Here is a 21759-nt window from a genome sequence, read left to right on the forward strand (position 1 = left end):
CGTCATTCCTCTGGAGGCCTTCTAGAACCACAGAGACTCAGCGATTTTCCAGACTCTCTTCTATATGTGCTACATGTCCTTCCCTTCCCTAACACACATCATACCTCTAACAGTTGTGCAGTGCTTCCTGTCTTCCATACTAGATTAGAAGTCCCACTGGGGAAGGGATTGCCTCTGGATGCCCAGCACAGGCCTCCCCATGCCACTTTCTGTGGAGGTAGCGGTGACACAACTGTGGTGGACATACCCTTTTCTGACGTTGAACATCAGGTGATGAGTTCTGGGAACCTAGTCTGACACAGGGCTATCTGACTAGGCCAATGCAGGGCAATTCCATTCTTATTGTCAGCGATCTCTTTTCACAGACAATGAGATGCAGAATGGCTTGCTGAGGGTTTCTAGTGAAGTGTTCCTTGCTTTTAAAAGAAAACCATGGCAACTCAGTCTTTCTTTCCTGCTGATAGTGACAAAGGGGCATATTTTACAGTTACTACAAAGGCAACATTGTGGGTATAAAATGGGTACAGAAGAAATGGGCATCCTTGACATTGCTGAGCTGAAAGGCTCCTCTACCACCGGACATTGTCACACAACTGTCCTTGGTGTTTAATCGAGCCAGTCTGAACTGAATTTTCTATTCTCTGCGGTCTAATGTATCCTAACTTATATGGAAAACAGAAGTGCTTTGGAGCCAGGTGCATTGACTTTGATTCTTCTTATAGGTGTGAATGTAGCCCTGATTTTCTTAACATAAGGTAGGGAAAGTAATACTTCTCACATGAGGGTTGATGTGTGGCTTAAATTATGTCTGTAACAGAGTGCCTAAAACAGATTAAGTACTTGACAAATGTTCTTTCTTTTTCTTTTTTTAATTGAAGTGTAGTTGACATACAGTGTTACATTAGTTTCAGGTGTACAACATAGTGATCTGACAATTTATATATCATGCAATGCTTACCATGCTAAGTGTAGTTATCATCTGTGACTATACTCAACAAATGTTACTTCTTCCATTTAGGAGATGTTTTACATGTTGATCTTGGGGGTCCAATAGGTTCAATTAATGAATAGTGAAACGAATAACCCCCCAGGTCCTTTGCACGTGAAACGGCAAGTAGTTTCTAATCTAGCACAGCAGTCAGACATTCATAGTCATAATTACAGTGGGGTTCGACAGCAGTCCTAATTGGAGAACATGTCCTGCTAATGGAAGGTAAGAGTACCAGTCAGACCACATCTGATAGCTGGAGTTCAGGTCTTGAAGCCATAGACTAGAGTACGAGGACCAGTTGAAGATGCTGAGGATGTTGTTAAATCTGAATAAAGAAGATCCAAACCCAGAAAAGACTTCAAATAGAGGAGGGAATGAAATTGTTCTGTGCTGTTGCAGAGGGCAGAATAAGGACAGACTCCATCAGCAAATGACTCAGATACAGATTTTCCCTCAACGGGAGAGAGAACTGAGGAAGGATTGGCAGTGGATAAATGTGAGAGAGCAAGTGCCCATCAGCAGGGCAGAGGCTTGCCTGGGTCCTCATCACAAGATGTCTCTGGCAGGAGCTTGGACCTCCTGGCCCACAAACGCTCTTGCAAAGATCTGGATTTGGTGTTCACCTGTTCAGTTAAACTCTTATTTGGACTCTGGCAGGTGGATTCAGAGGCCTTTTCTGTTGGTTTTGCAGTTAATATTGTTTAGCTGGTTTCCCTCTGGCCTTTTTAAAAAATTTGCTCCTCTGCTGTCACCGTGACCACAACCCACTCCATTGTCCACACTGACATCTCACCTCTGATTGTTTTTTCCACACTCCCTTGATGACCAGGATCACTCTGTACCCACAGGCAGAGTGATGGGATTTGTGCAGCTGTAGTGCAGTTTGTGGAGAACTTAAAGGGCTACATGCCCTATAGTCTTTCTGTCTTCCCAGCCACAACCCCTGAAATTTTCCCATTTTCTTTATCTTCACCTAAGGCATTACTTCTAGAAAGTACTTGGTAAATTATTAACACATAATCTGGGAGGTATACTAATGCCATATTCTTTTTTAGAATTATGGTAAAATATGCATAACATAAAATTTACTGTTTTAGCCATTTTTTAGTACATTCAGTGGCATTGAACACATTCACAACATTAAGTGCAGCCATCACCACCATCAGTCTCTAGAACTTTGTCATCATCCCCAGAACTTTGTCATCATCCCCAGAACTTTGTCATCATCCCCATCTGAAACTCTGTACTCATTAAACACTCTTTATTCTGTCTTCCCCCAGCCCTTGCTATCCACTCTTCTACTTTCTGTCTCCGTGAATTTGTCTAGTGTAGGTACCACATGTAAGTGGATTCATACAGTATCTGTCCTTTTATGACTGGCTTCAAGGTTCATCCATGTTGTATCATATCAGAATTTCCTGTTTTAAAAACTGAATAAGGGGCGCCTGGGTGGCGCAGTCGGTTAAGCGTCCGACTTCAGCCAGGTCACGATCTCGCGGTCCGGGAGTTCGAGCCCCGCGTCGGGCTCTGGGCTGATGGCTCAGAGCCTGGAGCCTGTTTCCGATTCTGTGTCTCCCTCTCTCTCTGCCCCTCCCCCGTTCATGCTCTGTCTCTCTCTGTCCCAAAAATAAATAAAAAAACGTTGAAAAAAAAATTAAAAAAAAAAACTGAATAATATCCCATTGTGTGGATGTACCACATTTTGTTTATCTGTTGATGGACACGTGGATTGTTTCTCTATCTTTTGGCTATTGTGAATAATGCTTCTGGGAACATGGGTGTATGATATCTGTTCGAGTCCCTGCTTTCATTTTTGGATATTTACTCAGCAGGGGAATTGCTGGATCATATAACCGTAACTCTATGTTTAACTTGGGAACAAATTGCCAGACTGTTACTATTATATATTTTTCAAAAACCATATATTAACTAAGGAGAAAAGAACAAGTTCATTTGATGAGAGAATCAGAAAGTGTAAAGTGCCCAGATCCTATTGAGCTCTGGAAGTCATAGATAAAAAAAAGAATAAAAAGTGCAGGAAACACTCTTACTGAGAAAGAGAGAGGTATGGAGGTACTTTGTGACCAGTGTTGATCCTGCAGCCGCTGGCGACTAAAGCTGGAAGGAAGGAGGGGTGAGGCAGAGAGGGCTGGGGGAGACACTGTAGAGTGCCTGCAGACTGTGTCTAGCTATTTTTGCATCCATTAACTTATTTAATCATCAAAGCAACCCAGCAAGTACCCTTATTTTTAATGGACAAGTTTTGTCAGCTACTTCAAATTTTAATTTTTATTGCTTTTACCAACAGCAAAGACTATTTTTTAAAGGGAAGAAATCATTTTGAATCCACCAATCTCTCACAAAATTCACTTTAGTACTTCCCTGTTCTTTTTCAGGCTTTGTCCATTTGCAGCCATAATTTTTACATGATTGCATAGTTATAATTTTATATTCTCCTTTTTTATTGCTACAGAATTTTTGTATTTATTATTTTAATGGATGTGTAATATGCTTCAAGTGGTTTCATTTCAGTTCAGTTAACCATTTCCCTATTGCTGAATATTTAGGTTGTCTCCAGTTTTTCACGACAGTTTTATAGCTATTATATAATTGTATTATATAATTAGTATATAACTTAAAATTTTAAAACTTTAGCAGTAAAGAGGTTCATTTATATAGGTTTTTCCTCTGTAGATTATGTTTCTTTAGAATACATTTTAGGACTAGGATTACCGGATCAATAGGTAGAAACATTTTTATGGCTTTGCTTATGCATTGTCAAAATATTTTACAGAAGGGATATACAAAAAATTATTTTTGAAAGATTGATAATACCTTTTCAGCAGCACTGTTGGAATGTACCAGTGTGTCTATGTTATTATTTATTTTAACTTTGTTTTACTCTTTGGTCCTGTAAAATTACACTTGGGTAGCATTAAAGTGTCTGTAAGAATTGGAACCCCGGGCACCCAGCAGCATTATTCACAAGAGCCAAAAAGTAAAAGTAACAATGTTCATGGGGGATAAATGAATTAAAAAAATGTAGTGTGTCCATACAATGAAACAGTGTTCAGCCTTTAAAAACGAAGGAAATTCTGGGGCGCCTGGGTGGCGCAGTCGGTTAAGCGTCCGACTTCAGCCAGGTCACGATCTCGCGGTCCGTGAGTTCGAGCCCCGCGTCGGGCTCTGGGCTGATGGCTCAGCCTGGAGCCTGTTTCCGATTCTGTGTCTCCCTCTCTCTCTGCCCCTCCCCCGTTCATGCTCTGTCTCTCTCTGTCCCAAAAATAAATAAACGTTGAAAAAAAAAAATTAAAAAAAAAAAAAACGAAGGAAATTCTGACACATGCTACAACAGGTATGAATCTTAAAAGACATGCTAAGTGACGATGACCCAGTCACAAAAGGACAAATACTGTATGATCCCACCTAGAGTAGTCAAATTCATAGAGACAGAAAGTAGAATGGTGGTCGCCAGGGCCCACAGGGAAGGCGGAAGGGGAGTTACTGTTTAATGGGTATGAAGTGTCAATTTGAGAAAATAAAAAAAGCTCTGGGGATGGATGGTGGTGATGACTGCACAACTATGTGAATGTACTTAATGTACCACTAAAATGCATGCCAAAAAATAGCTGAAGTGGTAAATTTTATGTCAGGTATCTTTTACCAAAATAAAATATTTTTTTAAAAATTGGGACCCAACTGGGGCACCTGGGTGGCTCGGTCGGTTAAGCGTCCAACTTCAGCTCAGGTCATGATCTCACTGTCCTTGAGTTCGAGCCCCGCGTCGGGCTCTGTGCTGACAGCTCAGAGCCTGGAGCCTGTTACAGATTCTGTGTCTCCCTCTCTCTCTGCCCCTTCCCTGTTCATGCTCTGTCTCTCTCTGTCTCAAAAATAAATAAACGTCAAAAAAAAAAAAAAATTAAAAAAAAAAAATTGGGACCCAACCAAGAACATGAAGAACATGGAAAGAGATCAGTTTGAAAAATGTTAGCGGCAATGTGGGCAAGAAGGTTGCAACTCAAAGCAGAGGTAAGAATTAAGTTAGATTGTAATTTAGACTCAAGAAAACCAATTCTATCCAAAGGGCATGAACTTCAAGTTCCCTGTTGTCATGGCAACCGTAAGAGGGCTCAGGATCCTCTTGGCAGAGGAAAAATCACCTGGGCCTGTGTACTTGAAAATCTTTGGCCTATAAGCAACCTTAGTTCCCAGAGTATCAGCAATTTATAGATTCACAAGCACTATTGAAGTATTTAGGGAGACTTGGCTTGCTCAGTCAAGTATTTGAAGCACTTAAGAAAAAGAAGATATTAAATCGTAAATATAGTTTTCAAAGTTTAAGAGAATTTAATAAAGTTTTAAATGGCACCATTGCAATTTGAACTTATTTAAATCTATTCAATTTGAACTAATCCATTTTATTTATAAACAGGATAATAAGATTATAGGCTGAATTCAAAGGCCTAAAGAAAATAGATTTCTGAATTGATAATTTTTAAAACCAAAATAGCCGTCATGGTCTTTTCTGTGCACAAAAGCTGTCCTCAGACATTAGGGACACCTGATTGGCTCAGTCATAAGAGCATGCAATTCTTGATTTTGGAGTCGTGAGCTTGAGCCCCAGGTTGGGTGTAGAGATTACTTAAAAAAAAAAAAAAAAAGCTGCCCTCAGACATTAAAAGAAGCTCATATTGACACCTCCAATCCCATACTTCCTACTCCACAGCATAGTTACTGATTTATCTGTGGCTCTCTTTCATTAATGCATAAGCTCCTTGAGGCCACAACTGCATTTCTGTCCCAAGCACCTAGGACAGCTCCAGACACACAGAGGGCACTCTCCCAATGGTTGAAGGAGATGGGTTAGGGAGAAGAGATATGCTTGAATTTATCCAGGTGCTTGTTAATTTTGTAATCACACACCTCCCAGATACCTGCAACAACTTCTGTTTTGATATCTATGTGGAATTTTCTAGATGAAGCCATCCACTTATTTTAATAGATTACCATGGCAATATAGTTAAAGAAAGAAATTATGAGAACGATTATTTATTTTATTTTACCCCTAGGAACCTTATGCAGTAGCGTCTACACAATGGGTGTCCAGTCCATATTTTCCCACATACTCTCCTAAAAGCAAAAGGTTACTTTTGTGATACATCCTTTTGCAAATGGCCGGTGTCACACAGAAGACCATCCTCTGCCATACTGGGCTTAAGATAACATCTCTGAAGTCCAGAGGCACTACATTTAGATAAAAGCGTCAAGATTTCAAGTTTGGTAACAAAGAGAGGCCTCCCAAAGCATCTTGTGCAAGTTGGAGGAGAAACGCCCTTTTTCTGAGACAGGAGCCATATCTTCACGCATGGCTTGCTCCTTTGGCGCCTTTCCCCTCATGGTGGGACAGATCCTGAAGTGAAGAAAAGGACGGCTGTAGGCCCTTGGCTGTCATGCTGTTAGTGATTAGCTGTTTGCAGCAATTATGCCCTTCTATCCAGGGTGTGACGGCTGGCACCTCTGGTAATGAGATGGTTTCCAGGGCTTGCGTGTTTAAGGCTCTGCTGGCTTCCTCTTGGCCTTCGCTTGCTGCTCTCCTTGGCAGCTTCAGAGTTTACTGACATTATTACCAATGTGACATGTTCCTCTTGGCCAACAAGAAAACTCAGGAAAGACATGCCAGTCTGCTATCAGAGAGGGCTCTTGGAGCTTCAGGAGAGAAACGTCAAGCTGAATATAGCCTCCACAACCAACTCCAGGGAGTGGAGACACTGGCTCACTCTTCTAGACTCTCAAGAATACCCCATGCCTGAGTTTTTGCCAGCAAGTGGTATTTCTACACTGGAGTAACATAGGAGGTTTTTTTTTTTTTTTTTTTTTCTTACATAGGAATAACAGTGAGGTTGTCATAGTAGCTACATAAGTGATTGGGTAACTCATCAATAATTATTGAGGAACTACTATCTGGGAATGCCAGGCTAGCACTGGAAATGATAACGGTGAGCAAACAGAAATTCAGCCCCTCCTCTCACAGAGCTAATGAGCCAATGAGATACAAGACATCAGCCCATCGGTTGCTGATGTAACAAGTTGTAGATTGTGATAGGTGATGAGAAGGCAAAATACAGAGCGCTGTGAGAATAGAAAACAGAACCCCAGGCTGGAGAAAAATGGTGTTTGAACTGGGATCTGAAGGGCTGAATGGGAGATAACTAGACTAAGGACAGAATCCAGGGGGAAATGGAGCAGAGAAAGAGCCTTTGGGGCAGGGAGAGAGATGTATGTAAAGGCCCAGGAGAAGCAGGAAGCCTCTGAGGCGGCCAGTGAGGCCAGAGTGCCCCAAGCCTGGGGGTTGTGCAGGATGAGGCTAGAAAGGGGACAGGGGCAGTTGATGCAGGACCAAGGGCCACGGTAAAGACTGTACTTGTATTCTAAAAGTAATGGAAGGCCACCAGGGGTTCTAAACACAGAGATACATGTCTTATAAAATAGCATTCTGTATGCAGTGGAGTGTATTGGAGCTGGGAAAGAGGGGATGGGGAGGCCATCCACTCACTGTCACCATGGTTAGTGAGAAGAAATCAGGGTGCTGAGGAGCATAAAAGACATGGGAGACCAGCTTCTCTTTCCTTCCTTTCTTCCTTCCTCTCCAAACCTACCCACACTGATTGCTCCAAAAGACATAAATGGATTCTTTTTCTTAGAAGACATTTATGGTTTTCTAAGTAAAATTCTATCCTCCTGTCCCTATGGTGAAATTCCTCAAAGAAACAGATGCATACAATTCTATGCCAGATGAAAAATTTTAGGAAAGCCATGTTCCAGTTCTAAAGGAGCAAAGGGCCTCCTCACAAACACAGCATACCTTCCTGTGTCACTCCAAAACTCCTCCATCCAGGCCCATTAGAACCCCCAAAGTGATCTGATTTCCATCAATCCCAAAGCCAGCCAAGCAAGGTCACGTTTATAGGACTCCCTCCCGGCAATAGTCCAGAAAACAATAAAAACAGATGCAAGCCCTGCTGTGGTACAGAAGCCCACTTTGGAAACCAGGGGGTCAAGTGCCCATTATCCAGGTAAGCAGGCTCTCCCTGGGAGACCAGAAGTGCACGTCGACATGCCAAGTGGAGAGGGGCTGGAAATCACAGGGGCCGCCTGGGAAAGGAGGCCTCAGCCAGGCAGTACTAATAAAACTGGACAATGCCACAGAGCTGGCGTGGCTAAGCCAGGAGTGAGGGAAGGATGGACTGGGGGAAGGGCCTCCCTTCCTCCAAAATCAATGTCCCTGTTAACTTGGGCAGAAGAAAATCTGACAGCCCTGGAAACCTGCCCATCCGATGAGAAGGAGGAAGCTGAGAAGCAGTTGGAGCCAGAGAAAGCCCAGAGACGCAGGCACGATCAGTTGCCCGTTGGGGACCTGGTGGCAAGCCCTCTCTGCTCAGCTTTTACTGAAGCCCAAGAGGACAGGTGCTGCTGCCAGTCCCCACCATGACCTCCCCAGCTGCCTCATAACGCACCTGCCCCTCCAGTGATCCCAGCGGGATCTGTTTCATAAAAAATCCAAGAAACAAACAGGGCAGCCAGCTTCTGAACTTAAGCTCCCTAAGGTCTGTCCAGTGTGGGACCATTCCATTTTGTTATCTGGGATGTAAGTGAGAGGCAGTGGGAATAACGAAAGTCTACCAAGAAAGTCTTGACAAGGAGAATCTAGTGAAAAACCATTCTTTTGCTGAGAAAGTGATTGATACTATCCAGCTGGTCCATGATATTTGTTTAAGGCCACCCACGTGAAAAGAGTAGTATGAGTCCACAGTCCTTTTTTCACGATTCCAAATCCAGAGAGCTCTGAAAACCAAAAGTTTTATCATAAATTTGCAACCAACGTACTCAGCAGCAAAACCTGACCTAAACTGATGTAACACAGTGTGTAGACTCCATCACCTTAACCTGACTAGCCCTACATTTTGCTCTAGGCTTTGGGGAGGAGCCAAATAGACTATCTGGATACTGTCCTACCTTTCTAAAGTCCAAAAAATGCTTCATTCCAAAATACCTCTGTCTCCAAGATTTTCTAAGAAAGGATTATAAACTTGTATTGTTATGGGCTTGAGGCTCTGTGGTCCAGTAGACAAATGGGAAATCCAAGAGCAGACTCAGTCAAGACCTTTGCATTATAAATATTTCATATATAGATGTTTAGGTTGATGGAATTACAGAAATACCCTCTTGTGTAGCCTGAGTCCAGATTTCAGTAGAGACCACATGAAGTGAAAAAAAGCAAGGATTTGGAAGTCAGAAGGAGTGTGGGTTATTGTTAATGATCCATGTGGCCTGGAAAAGAGTTTTCTCCTCCCTGTATCTCATCAATAAAATGAAGGAATTGGACAAGCTGATCCCTAAGAACACTTTCTATTTTTGGATTCCATAGCTCTATGAACTACCTGTGGAAGGGATAAGGTGCTGGGTAGTAAGAAGCTCAAAATAGGCTTCCAGGTGGGAAAAGCAAGAACACGGTTGCATGTTCCAGTACATCAATAGGAATGGAAATAACACAAGCTGGTCAACTGGGGTTCAGCTAATCATGCCACCATTTATGGGACTATTCACATACCCTCGGTGACTGGGTGATCAATACACCCAGGACCCTGGATGGTAACAGGCCTGGCACTGAGTGAGGCTGAGAAGAATCCCTGTTGTGCCGAGGCTGTGACATTGCATTCTGCTGAAATCAATTTGGCTCCGTTTCATGCGTACCTAGCAGATTTACCAGATTGTGAAAATGAATGTTTTCTATGCGCGTGGCTGATTTTTGCATGCATCTGTTCACTCATCTAAACCTTAGTTACATGCTGCTAGGAGAATGAAAGGCTATAATTTCTTCTTTTTGAAGCAAGAGTGGTAAAGGCACCATGATTTCTGCTTTTCAATTCTGAGCCAAAACGCTGAACCACTTTTCTTCTTTTTGTCTCAGGACAAAAAAAAAAAAAACAAAAAACAAGTGATATAGCTGTCTTTTCTTCTGGATTTGCAAATGATCCTGACCTTAATGGGAGTTCAGTGCCTGAGAACATGGTCTTCAGAATATAAATATCCAGTGGAATGCAAACATGAGTATTTAACTATATCATTTTCATGTGACATTAATAAGCCCTTGCTGGCTTGTCACGTTTCCATTTTAGATGACAGTGCTTCCTTCAGATGTCAGTGGTCAAGTGCAAGAACAGTAATACTAGTATTTACTTAGTACTTTGCATTTCTGGGATGCTTTTATCGCCCTTAATTAGTAAACCACAATAATTTCTGCTCCATAGCTTAGTAATATAGTCTTCAGTATTCATGAGGACAATATGCTCTAGTGACTAATGAATAGGATGGACTTTTCAATCAATCAGACTCAGATTTGGGCTCTCACTTACTGGGTGTCTGACCCTTGGCAAGCCTCTGTGTCCTCGTCTGTAAAATCAGGATAGTCACAGGCTTATCACACAGAGTGGGTATGAGGATTAAATCAGAATGTGCATGTTAATTGCATAAGCTAGTGCCTGGCTAATAAGTGCTCAATATATCTCACCTGTAAATTAGACAATGGCCACTTTGCTGTCCCCATGTCCTCCAGCTTCTGGAAAGCACACCATAGCACAATAAACTATTTAAAATAGAACAATCCATAGGCTACTGTCATCGACCAAAGTGCCACCACCTTTCTAACTCCCCACCCCCTCTCTTTCTCAAACTGCTAGAACCTCTTCATTCTTCTTACTTTATCTAGCAGAGAAGTTTGGTTTTCTTTGTTTCACTCCTAGTCCGTCCCAGCCTCACCCTCAGGGCAGTCTTACCACTAGCAACTAACCCAAACAATTTATTTCTTTTTAACTGAACAGAAGTAGTTCTTTCTACCCTTAGTCGTTCTGTGCTAACTATATTGGTGGTTATTAAAATAATACTTTTTAGAAAGATAATTTCCTTCCTGATAATTCTGACACTGGCCTTTAAGTTGCCGGTTCCTCCCTCTTCATCATGTAGATATTATGGGTTACCGCAAGCCCTGGTTCAAGGGCTACCAAAGCCCTGGCGAAAGTAAGGCAAAAGTCACAGTCAGAAACAGAGACTGAACTCAGAGAATATGAATTGAGCCTCCTAGATGTTTCTTTATCCCAAAGAATAAAGGTTTCCCCTTTCAAATGTTAAAATAAAAGGTAGCGAGCGAGAGAGTAAGCCAGGGTGGGCCTCCTGAGGCACAGGTTTCTCCAGTGGCCTCAGGGACAGCATCCTACCTGGATTAATCCACTCTGCCTTTTGGGGAGGCACCTCAGACCTGATTGCTTGCCAGATCATTTAGGGTTACCCCATGGAACAGCTGTGAGGAGCAGCATTCCCAAGAATAAAGATACAGCTCGTGTGTGTGTGCATGTATGTGAATGTGTTGTGTGTGTGGATGGTGTGTGTGTGTGTGTGTGTGTGTGTGTGTGTGTGTGTGTGTGTGTGGACTGGGATGTACAGGTGTGTGTGTGTGTGGATAGTGTGGATGTGTGGATGATATATGTGTGGGGGTGGGTTTATAGGGGTGTGCGTGTGTGTGTGTATGGTATGTGTATAGGTGTGTAGATGGCATGTGGGTTGGTGCATATAGGTGTGTGTGTGTGTGTGTATCTCTGTGTGTTGTGCATGTGAGGAAATGGGCAGGCCTATAAAAAGTTCAGAGCAGGCCTATAAACAGAGCAGCCTGACAGCATTTATTATAGGTACAGTTTTCCATACTTAATTCAATAGTTTCTGAATTATAGTCAAACAACATAACATAATGATTAGCTCAGTATTGGTATACCAAGTGCCTAAATGTTCAAGGCATTATACTGGTAGTCTCGGTAGGGGACAAAGAAGTACAAAATAACAATTTATTTTTCTCATTGTCCAATCTAAGCTCTGGCTATAACTTTGATATTTAGCATAAACAGCATTCACCAAGCCCCACCAAGGACCAATAAGATCTAATGATTTATTCTTATTTGAACTGATTTATTCACCAAGCAAGAACATTTGACATGAAAAATGCCAAGTTTAGGACAGATAGCTGTTTTCCAGGATGCAACCCCCAAATAATATTTTAATGTGCTTTTAATGTCTTTTCTTGAAAATGGCTCTCAATGACTATATGCTTACTTTTGTTGGTCACAACCACAGTGGATTTGGGTCTGAAAAGTTGGGCGAGGGCCTAGTAAAACAGAAGATAAACATGCCAACTCTTTTCTAGTGCCTTCTGGCTGGGATTTCAGAAAAAGTGGTAGGAGGTCTTAATGTATACTACAGGTAGGATTCGATTTTCCTCCTACCCACTGATAATGGGACAGTGCCTAAGCAAAGATGTGAGTGATACCTGAAATATAAAGGCCATGGGATTATGTAGGCATTTGCTCATTCTTTTTCAGCTCTTAGCCAAATTCTCTTGTTCCAGAATCTGGATTTATCCCTGGTAAGTATTTCCTTCCCAGGGATGATGATTTTCATTGAGAATGTAATGAATTTCCTAAAAAGAATCAGATTGTATTGGGAGTCCTTAGATATAGAACAACAGTCTTTTGTTTAGATTTCAACACATAAAGTCTTTATCTTTAGTGTGTGTGTGTGTGTGTGTGTGTGTGTGTGTGAGAGAGAGAGAGAGAGAGAGAGAGAGAGAGAGAGAATAAATGAATGAATGAGAAATGAAAATGTAAGCACAGAGCCAAGAAAGGAAGACTGGCTTCCAGTTCTTGCCCTATCTGGTTACATGTGAGAATTTGTGTAACAGATACCAGCCAGCTGTTCACCAAAACCCACTTCTACTTCTTCCTGGCACACAGATGATAATTCCCAGCCTCTTTTGCAGTTACATATTGCCATATGATTAAGTTCTGACCCACAGAATGTGGGTGGGAGTGATGTTTACTACTTCCAGCCCTCACCCATAAAAACTTTTCACTATCCACCATGTTCTTTCTCCTTGTCAATTGTTAATAGCCAGAGAGACACCTTGAAAGTTGTGGGTTAAAGATGATAGGGCCACTGGGGCACCTGGGTGGCTCAGTCGGTTAAGCATCCGACTTCGGCTCAGGTCATGGAGTTTGAGCCCCAGTTTGTGAATTTGAGCCCTGCATCAGGCTCCATGCTGGCATTGTGGAGCCTGCTTGGGATTCTCAGCTCTCTCCTCTCTCTGCCCCTTCCCTGCTCACACTTTCTCTCTCTCTCTCTCTCTCTCAATTAATTAATTAATTTTTAAAAAAGATGATAGAGCTACTGGCAGCCTGGGTCCCTGAAGACTGGGTGGAGCAGAAGGCAACCCCTGCCCCCACTCACAGATTAGATTCAACATGAACAAGACAGGAGCTGCTACTGTGTTAAGCCTCTATGATTGTAGGTTTTCTGTTCTACCAGCTCATATCACTGTAGCTAAAATGTGAAGTCATTTACCCTCTTCGGCTTCTATAGCTGTAAGGTAGGATTTGCTTTGTGCAAAGCTCCACTTAATCCACTTGAAATGTGCCATGTGTAAAAATGCTTTCCTTACCCAGTGTTCTTTTCTTTTTTTTTTTTTTAATTTTTTTTTTCAACGTTTATTTATTTTTGGGACAGAGAGAGACAGAGCATGAACGGGGGAGGGGCAGAGAGAGAGGGAGACACAGAATCGGAAACAGGCTCCAGGCTCTGAGCCATCAGCCCAGAGCCTGACGCGGGGCTCGAACTCACGGACCGCGAGATCGTGACCTGGCTGAAGTCGGACGCCCAACCGACTGCGCCACCCAGGCGCCCCCCCAGTGTTCTTTTCTAGTCACTCCCCATGCATATTTACTTCGTTGCAGTAATAGTTTGAATGTAATTTTGTAGTTAGATATTTTTTACTTAACACAGCACAAGAATTTTTCCACATCACCACAGTCTTCATAATTATAAATGTTAATGACTTCTTAATATTCTATCAAGCTGATGCACAAAAATTGTCTAAAACAAGTATGAGATGCTACTGTTATACCTTGCTTTGAGACAATCCAACTTATCAAAACGCTTAAATCAGGAGGGTGAATGGTAAAGTTAAAGCAGTGTTTGCTCATCAAAAGAATTCTCTACCAGGGATTTTTAAATAGCAAGTTCTTCTTGTGTTTCTTTGGTATAATTTAAATTACAAAAATGTAATACATCCTCAGCTACCTACTATACAATGCATGGCATTTGTGTTTTATTTTTTAATGTTTATTTATTTTGGGTGAGAGAGTCTGCAGGAAAGGGGCAGAGAGAAAGGAAGAGCGAGAATCCCAAGCAGGCTCTGCAACATCAGTACAGAGCCCAATGTAGGACTCGATCCCACGAACCATGAGATCATGATCTGAGCTGAGATCAAGACATGCTTAACCAACTGAGCCACCCAGGTGCCCCAGCACTTGTATTTTGTATATGTAAATTTTGATATGCGGGTTCGGTGGCTGCTGGTTGCAGAGAATGCCAGCTTCCATAAAGCAGACCTGATCCAGGTGATCTCTGCTGCGCGTCCAGCCTTCTCCACTGGCAATGGCATAACCAGGCACTGAAGATCCTTCAGGGGTTGGGGTGGGAGGGTGTTGCATTCACACTAATATTTGCATCTATTGTTTTTGCACGTTTGTGTTTTAAATATCTTGTCTTAACTGCAGAAAAATAGAATAATAAAAATGGGGGAAAAATCACTCAGATACTTACCACAGTAACAGTAGACATGCTGTTTCAATATTCTTTGTTTACTTGCCCATATGCACACAGAATATATACCTGGTCATATTTGAATACACTTTTGTTTCCTCCTTCGGTCATGTAACTCTCTACAGAGATCATTGCCCTGTTGCTTCATAGTCTCAATATTAGAAAAAAAAAAACCCTCTGCACTATCTAAACTCTCCCCATTGGAGTAATTACAATAATAACTTGAAGAAACTTTAAGCCCAGAATGCAACATTTTGATCAAAATACCAACACAGAGATGCATGTATGTGCTAGCAAAAACATTTAGGTTTCTCGTGTTATACAGGTTTCTCGTGTTATATTAAGTCTTCTAAGAAAGGTTCCTTAGCATGTTGTTCCATTGTTTATGTACATTACTATACATGTTAATATGGCATAGAAGGAGAACATGAGCTGTATCTGTTACTGTGCAGTATCATTTATGGTAAAAATATACCCATGAGTGCTCATTCACTGCTAAATAGTGTTTTAAATCCTTGACATGATGTAGAAAATACTTGGTAAGTTGTTACATAGGCAATTAAACTTTAAGAAGAATTTTTGAAGTGGAGCACCTTGGTGACTCCGTCGGTTGAGTGTCCCACTCTTGGTTTCGGCTCAGGTCATGATCTCAGTTCATGAGTTTGAGCTCCACGTAGGGCTCTGTACTAGCAGTACAGAGCTTGCTTGGGAATCTCTCTCTCTCTCTCTCTCTCTCTCTCTCTCTCTGCCCCTACCCCGCTCTTGCTCTATCTCAAAATAAATAAACATTAAAAAAAATTTTTTTTGAGGGAATTGATCGGGGTTTTGAGGCTGGCTGGGAACACAATACTGTTGTTTCCATTTACAATGAGGGAATGTAGGCTCTCACTATTCAAAAACTTTTTCAGTCCATTTTCCTCCAGCCATTTTCACAAATTGACTAGGTTTGGATATCAAAGGATGTCTGTATTTATCTGTATCCCTTAATAGGTTCTGAGCAACTTAAAGACAGTAACTATGACACATTCATCTAACACAGTGCCTGGCACTTAGTTGGTTTAATTCACATTCTGTAAATAAATGAATGAACAGATAAGCATATCTCTAACTGTTATTAGATAAGCATATCTCTAACTTTCATTTGCTGTGGGAAATTAGGCTTATTGCTCTTTGTGAAAGGCATAGCCAAGGAATTCTGGTGTGTGTTGCAAGGCATCACCAAGGCACCGTATGTGTGTGGTCAAAAGTGCTGCTGCCTTTTCCCCAGGTCTCTTAGGTCTGGCCTAGCTCAGTGGTGTTGAGATCAGACTCAGGAGGACCTAGTTTCCCTCACAGAAAGCACACTGCCTTTTTTCTCTTTTATGAATGGGCAATAAAAGTGAAAAATCCTCAGCGAGCTTATATTCTTCTTTGAGAGCAAAAATGGCACCTCCATTTCCTGGGAAGATATGTCTCCATTGAGGGTTGGTGCCCGGAAATCAAGCAGGGACCCACATCATAACCAGGGAAAGTGTCTGTGGTACACTCCAATGATTCATGCCTCCTATATCCACACCCTTGTGTAGTCCCCTCCCGCATTGATTCTGGTTTAGGCCAGGTGACTTGCATAGGCTTATAGATCACATTGGGGAATTGCCCTTCCGGAACTCTTCCATCTCATGCAGGATCCCTAGCTCTCCTGTTGGAGAGCCCATACTACAGTCCCACACTAACAGTGATACCCCACACTAACAGTTGGGTGAGTGGGGGGTCATCTTAGATCATTCAGCCCCAGACAAGCTGCCAGATAACTGGGTGCACATAAGCAGCCCCCAGTGAGACCAGCAGAACCACCCAGGTGAGTCAGTGCAAATTCTGACCCATGGAACCATGAGCAAATAAAATGGTTATGGTTTTAAGCCACTAAGTTTTGTGATGATTTATCTCACTAATACAAGGTCCACACTGTCAAGTCCAAACGAGTAGATAAGAATGTAAACAGGGGGCGCCTGGGTGGCTCAGTCAGTTAAGTGTACAACTTTGGCTCAGGTCGTGATCTCACGGTTTGTGGGTTTGAGCCCCGTGTCAGGCTCTGTGCTGAGAGCTCAGAGCCTGAAGCCTGCTTTGGGTTTTGTGTCTCCCTCTCTCTCTGCCCCTCCCCCACTCATGCTCGCTCGCACGCGCGCTCTCTCTCTCAAAAATAAATAAACATTAAAAACAATTTTTTTAAATAAACATTAAGAAAAGGTTTTTTAAAGAACGTAAACAGGAAGGCAAAGCAGCAGAACTAGTCCCTAGGAGGCTTAAAACTGGGACAGGATCAGGGGTATGAAAGAAGTCAAAGAAGTGGTTCAAAAGTAGGACTGAGACTTATGACACCGGAAGATCCCTCCGGTTTGTGTTGGTCATTGGCAGGAGCAGGCATGGTGACTTAAGAGTCATGCTCAACAAGATCAAGTACAACACATCCACAAATGAGCCCAATGGGCCTTAGTAAGTGGTGATTGTGGCTTTGTGTTGATCGGCTCTATTTGCTGTAGTCCAGTTTCCATTCAGACAAATGGCACATGACTGCAGTGAAATGAGAAGTAAGGTACGGTCAGTGTGCTCAGAGAGCGAGGTCTTAGTTCTGACCTTATTAACATTATGCCCTGTGCCCTACCCACTACACAACTGTGGCCCAAAGTACTGAGGAGTCAGGAAAACATAGCTGATTTAGGGGTTTCCTTTCTGCTACAATAAAGCTCAGAAAGAAAATCTGCCATTCCTGCCCCTCCCCAGGCCTTACTCCCTAGAAAAATATCACTTTCAAATTTTCTAACTTTCTTACTACTTCTAAATAGCATGTTTATACTGTGATTTCTTCATTTTTCAATTTTAAGTATTATCAATTGACTTCTTTTTATGTAAGATGAGGATTGAGCTCTCTCACCTCTCTCTCTTATCCCCATCCTCCCAATATAAGTATATTTTAGGACTAGATCAATATTTAAGGTTTACCTAATATGGTTTACTGTGATTATATTTGCTTTCCTGTTCTTGAAATTAATAATTTCCTTGGTTCTACTTATTTATCAAAAAAATGTTTATTAACCCAAGTCCGTAGCTCACATTAAGGATTCACTCTCAATCTTGTACAGTTTATGGGTTTTGACAACTGCTTAATGTCATATATCTACCATTACAGTATCATACAAAATAGTTTTATTACTCTAAAAATCCCCTCTGCTCTGCCTATTTCAGTCTTTTCTAGTGATCCCCTGCTAACCACTGATCTTTTTACTGTCTCCATAATTTTGCCTTTTCCAGAATGTCAAATAGTCAGAATCATATAGTGTATAGACTTTTCAGACTGGCTTCTTTCACTTAGCGTTAATGCATTTAGGATTCCTTCATATCTTTTTTGTGGCTTGATCTTCTTTTTATTTTTTTTTTTTTAATTTTTATTTTTCAACGTTTATTTATTTTTGGGACAGAGAGAGACAGAGCATGAACGGGGGAGGGGCAGAGAGAGAGGGAGACACAGAATCGGAAACAGGCTCCAGGCTCTGAGCCATCAGCCCAGAGCCTGACGCGGGGCTCGAACTCACGGACCGTGAGATCGTGACCTGGCTGAAGTCAGACGCTTAACCGACTGCGCCACCCAGGCGCCCCTTGATCTTCTTTTTATTGCTGACTAGTGTTCCATTGTATGAGTGCCACAGTTCATCTCTTCGCCTATTGAATTTGCTGTGTCTTCTAGATGTCTCTCGCTAATTCAGTCCCAAACTCCACCAGAGCCATCATCCCTTCTCCGATATGTGTTGGCTGCCTACTAACTTGTTATCTGGTAGCTGCCTTCCCTGTCATCCTGGGAAGTCCTTTGGCCTAATTTCTGAGTTGGATTTTCTGTTTATTGGATCTCATGTCTTTTTTTTTTTTTCTTGGTTTATTCCCTCATTTTAAGGGAGTACATCCTCTAGTAACTTCCTTAGGAAAGGATGCATGGGAGATAATTTACCAAAAAATGTTGACACGTCTGCAAGTGTTTATTATACTCTTATAGATCAGACTTTTCTAGACTTAGGTCCTAAGAGGAAAGCTAGTTGTTTTACTGATGGCTTAGTATAAGCATGCTATTGAGAGGTTCCTGAATAGTTAACATTTCAACTTTTATATCTTTGGTCTAGGTTTTTTCTTTTCTTTTCTTTTTTTTTTTTTTTTTTTTTTTTTACTAGTTTGAAAACTATCTAATAGCCCCCACCTAATCCTGTTGTAAAATAGTTTACACTGGCCACACTTTGTTAATTGAACGTTAGAAATATTGACCTCTGTGCAGAGATCTATGTTCCATCATAAGAACGGTTATGTTCTCTTATTAATATTTCTCTCTCTGCTTTTGGATTGAAACAGTACAGAATAATTAGAGACTTTTTTGGCAAATAAAACAGTCAATAGTTGGAAAGGTATGTTTTAGTAAAGATTGTTTATAAACACACCTCTTACTGCCAAGAACTTAAAGTCTAATTAATGAGCATCGGCCTTTCCTTTTCTCTCACTTGCTTTCATTTTCTTTCATTTACACACACTCACACACTCCTTATTCTCTTGCTTTCCCTTTTCCTCTTTATCTCAGTCTGTACAAGTTTGTGTATAAAATTGGCTTCCCTTCTAGCTGTTTTGTCCCTGTGCTCCATCAAAAAATATTTTCTGCATCTCTAATTTCATCAAGATATGCCTGACTGAGAATGTCAAAACCACTGAGCAGAAGTGTTTAATCCAAAGTTGGCTCTGCCGGTGATGATCAGCTGAGGAAACAACCTCGAATTTTTTCTTAATTACTTGTTTAGGACGTTAAGTTTTCACTTTATGGAATAGATCCACATCCTGCTTCTCATTCCCTGCTCTTTATTGTGCAGAGCCCTCCCACTGATTTCCAATAGAGCTCTCTGCACCCACAAAACACACATGGAAGGGAAAAGGGTACCTTGGCCATCTGTAGAAATAATAACTTCAATGGTTTTCCATAAGCAGAGAGTCACTTGATTTGTTGGCCAGTCAGATTCTGGCCACCTTTATGTAATTCCATAAACTAGGGTTTGAGGTTGAACTGGTCACCAGCAAGCCCCAGAACAGCGCAGGGTGTAGCCAGGAGCACAAGACTGCAGTTCCAGTCCCCGCTGAGCAGTCTGATGGCCGTATCAGATCAGGAAGGGCTGCTAATCTTTCCAAGCCTTTTATGGCATCATCTGTAAAATGGGGGTGATGCCATCAACCTTTTAGTCTGAAGGATACAAAAATAAAATGAGTGTATGTGAAAGCACTTTATAAATGATAAAGTGTCATGTGAATGTTACTTATCATCTGACCTTAGAGATAAGAATTAAAACGATATTATTTCTGTTGCAAGTTTTTTTTTTTTCCTTTTGGTTTAGTCCTCTTTAGATGAAGGATGCTTCGTTGTTTAAACTATTTTATAAATATAAAATTTATGAAAAGAAGGATGCATAGTATAATTAGCAGGGAAGGAAGCTTATGTTTCTTTGGGGTGAGAACCCCTGTGACTCACTTGTTGGCCCAATATAATACATTCATCATCACCTTTTATGAGGTTTACCCACGGGTTAAGAGCGCATCATGCTCAAAGGACACACTTAGTGGATATTTGAGAACAGCAGTCAGGGAAAGCATGTGCTAGGAACTGGTCAGGTGGGCAACACAGACAACCATTGCTATGTTGGCCATGGTTGGAACAACTGCTTTGGAGACCTGGTAGAACCAGAACAGAAAGTATTAGAATAGGTGCTCTTCCTCCTCTCCATTTCGGCTTGTTTGCCATTCCCTTCTCTGTACAATATTTATACAAGGCTCAGAGTCTGCATCTTCTCCCAATGGATATCTGGTGAGGAAGACTTTAGAGCTGCAGATCGCTCGTGTATCATGCCTCATTTGATAAGGCATGACTTGCAGGACCCTTCCAAAAGGAAGAAGGCAAATCTTTATGGACCAAAGACATTGATTTTTTTTTCACAGTTTGAAAGAAATCTGTGATGATCTGTTTTTTGCATCAACTTGGTTAAGCTATAGTAAGTACCCAGTCATTTAATCAAACACAAATCTAGATGGTGCTGGGAAGATATTTTGTGGATATAGTTAACATCTCTAATCAGTTTACTTTATGTAAAGTAGATTACCCTGGGTAATGTAGATGGGTCCCATCCAATCAGTCGAAGGTCTCCTGGAGAAGAAATTCTGCCTTCAGGATTATAACATCAACTCTTGCCCAGGTTTCCAGTGTGCCAGCTTCCCTGGTGGATTTTGAATTTGTCAGTCCACAATCTTGTAAGCCAATTCCTTAAAATAAATCTGTCTATCTCTCTTCTGTTTCTCTGGAGATCCCTGACACAGCTTTTCTCTATCCAGAGATTACCTTTCCTTTGACTCTGTTATAACCCAACTCTCAGCAATCCAGGATGTCAAATGTTTTATTTTCACTAGGAAAATCACTGCATTACTAGGACCACAAACCATGTAAATTAATTCCAAATTATAATCCAACTCTGATCTTAGAATCTACCAAACTTTGATATAGCTTAAGTACATACTTTTTCAATTCTTATTGATTTTACCTCATCAAAAGCCAGAAGTTCAAAACATCTGTATTCTAATCCCATATCTACTTTAGTTCTCATAACTCTACAGTCTCTGGTTATTCTCCAAATGGTCTCCCCAATGAACACATGCTCATCAGCAAAGACTCTCAACGTACTGGCAAGGTGGCAGCTGTGTCAGGGTGCCAAGGCAATAGATCTCAAGTTGTAAGCATTATGTTGCAAAGAAGTAGTCTTTCCTTTGACACCAGACTTGAAAAGGTAGCGATCTCATAATTCAGGGTTTCAAGATCAGTCAGGAGTAAAAAATTCTTCCGTTTAAAGAGTTATTTTTATTTGCAGGGCCAGTCCCAGAATCCTTTACATACATTCTAGGCCCTTGATCTCCATGAATCACAAATGTTATGAACCTCACCTCTGGCCATTCCCAGGCAGACGAGTCGGGGTCTGGGTTCCGTGAGTCATTTATCACGGACTTCAGTTTTAAGCAGTTCCCAG

General features: G+C 41.5%; 1 protein-coding gene and 1 long non-coding RNA gene across 9 annotated transcripts in view; one reads left to right on the top strand and one right to left on the bottom strand.

Moving 5' to 3' along the window:
* CLYBL (citramalyl-CoA lyase) overlaps positions 1-21759 on the top strand; it is a 260795-nt gene that overhangs the window by 161952 nt on the left and 77084 nt on the right. The gene's annotated exons all lie outside the window — the stretch shown is intronic.
* On the bottom strand, positions 14387-20656 carry LOC123580439. The gene is made up of 3 exons (XR_006703301.1): positions 19724-20656; positions 17042-17242; positions 14387-14640 (listed from the first exon to the last, which is right to left on the bottom strand). It is a non-coding gene; the product is annotated as an uncharacterized LOC123580439 (long non-coding RNA).

Source organism: Leopardus geoffroyi, chromosome A1 (assembly GCF_018350155.1).
Source record: "Leopardus geoffroyi isolate Oge1 chromosome A1, O.geoffroyi_Oge1_pat1.0, whole genome shotgun sequence".
In the NCBI taxonomy this organism is placed as follows: Eukaryota; Metazoa; Chordata; class Mammalia; order Carnivora; family Felidae; genus Leopardus; species Leopardus geoffroyi.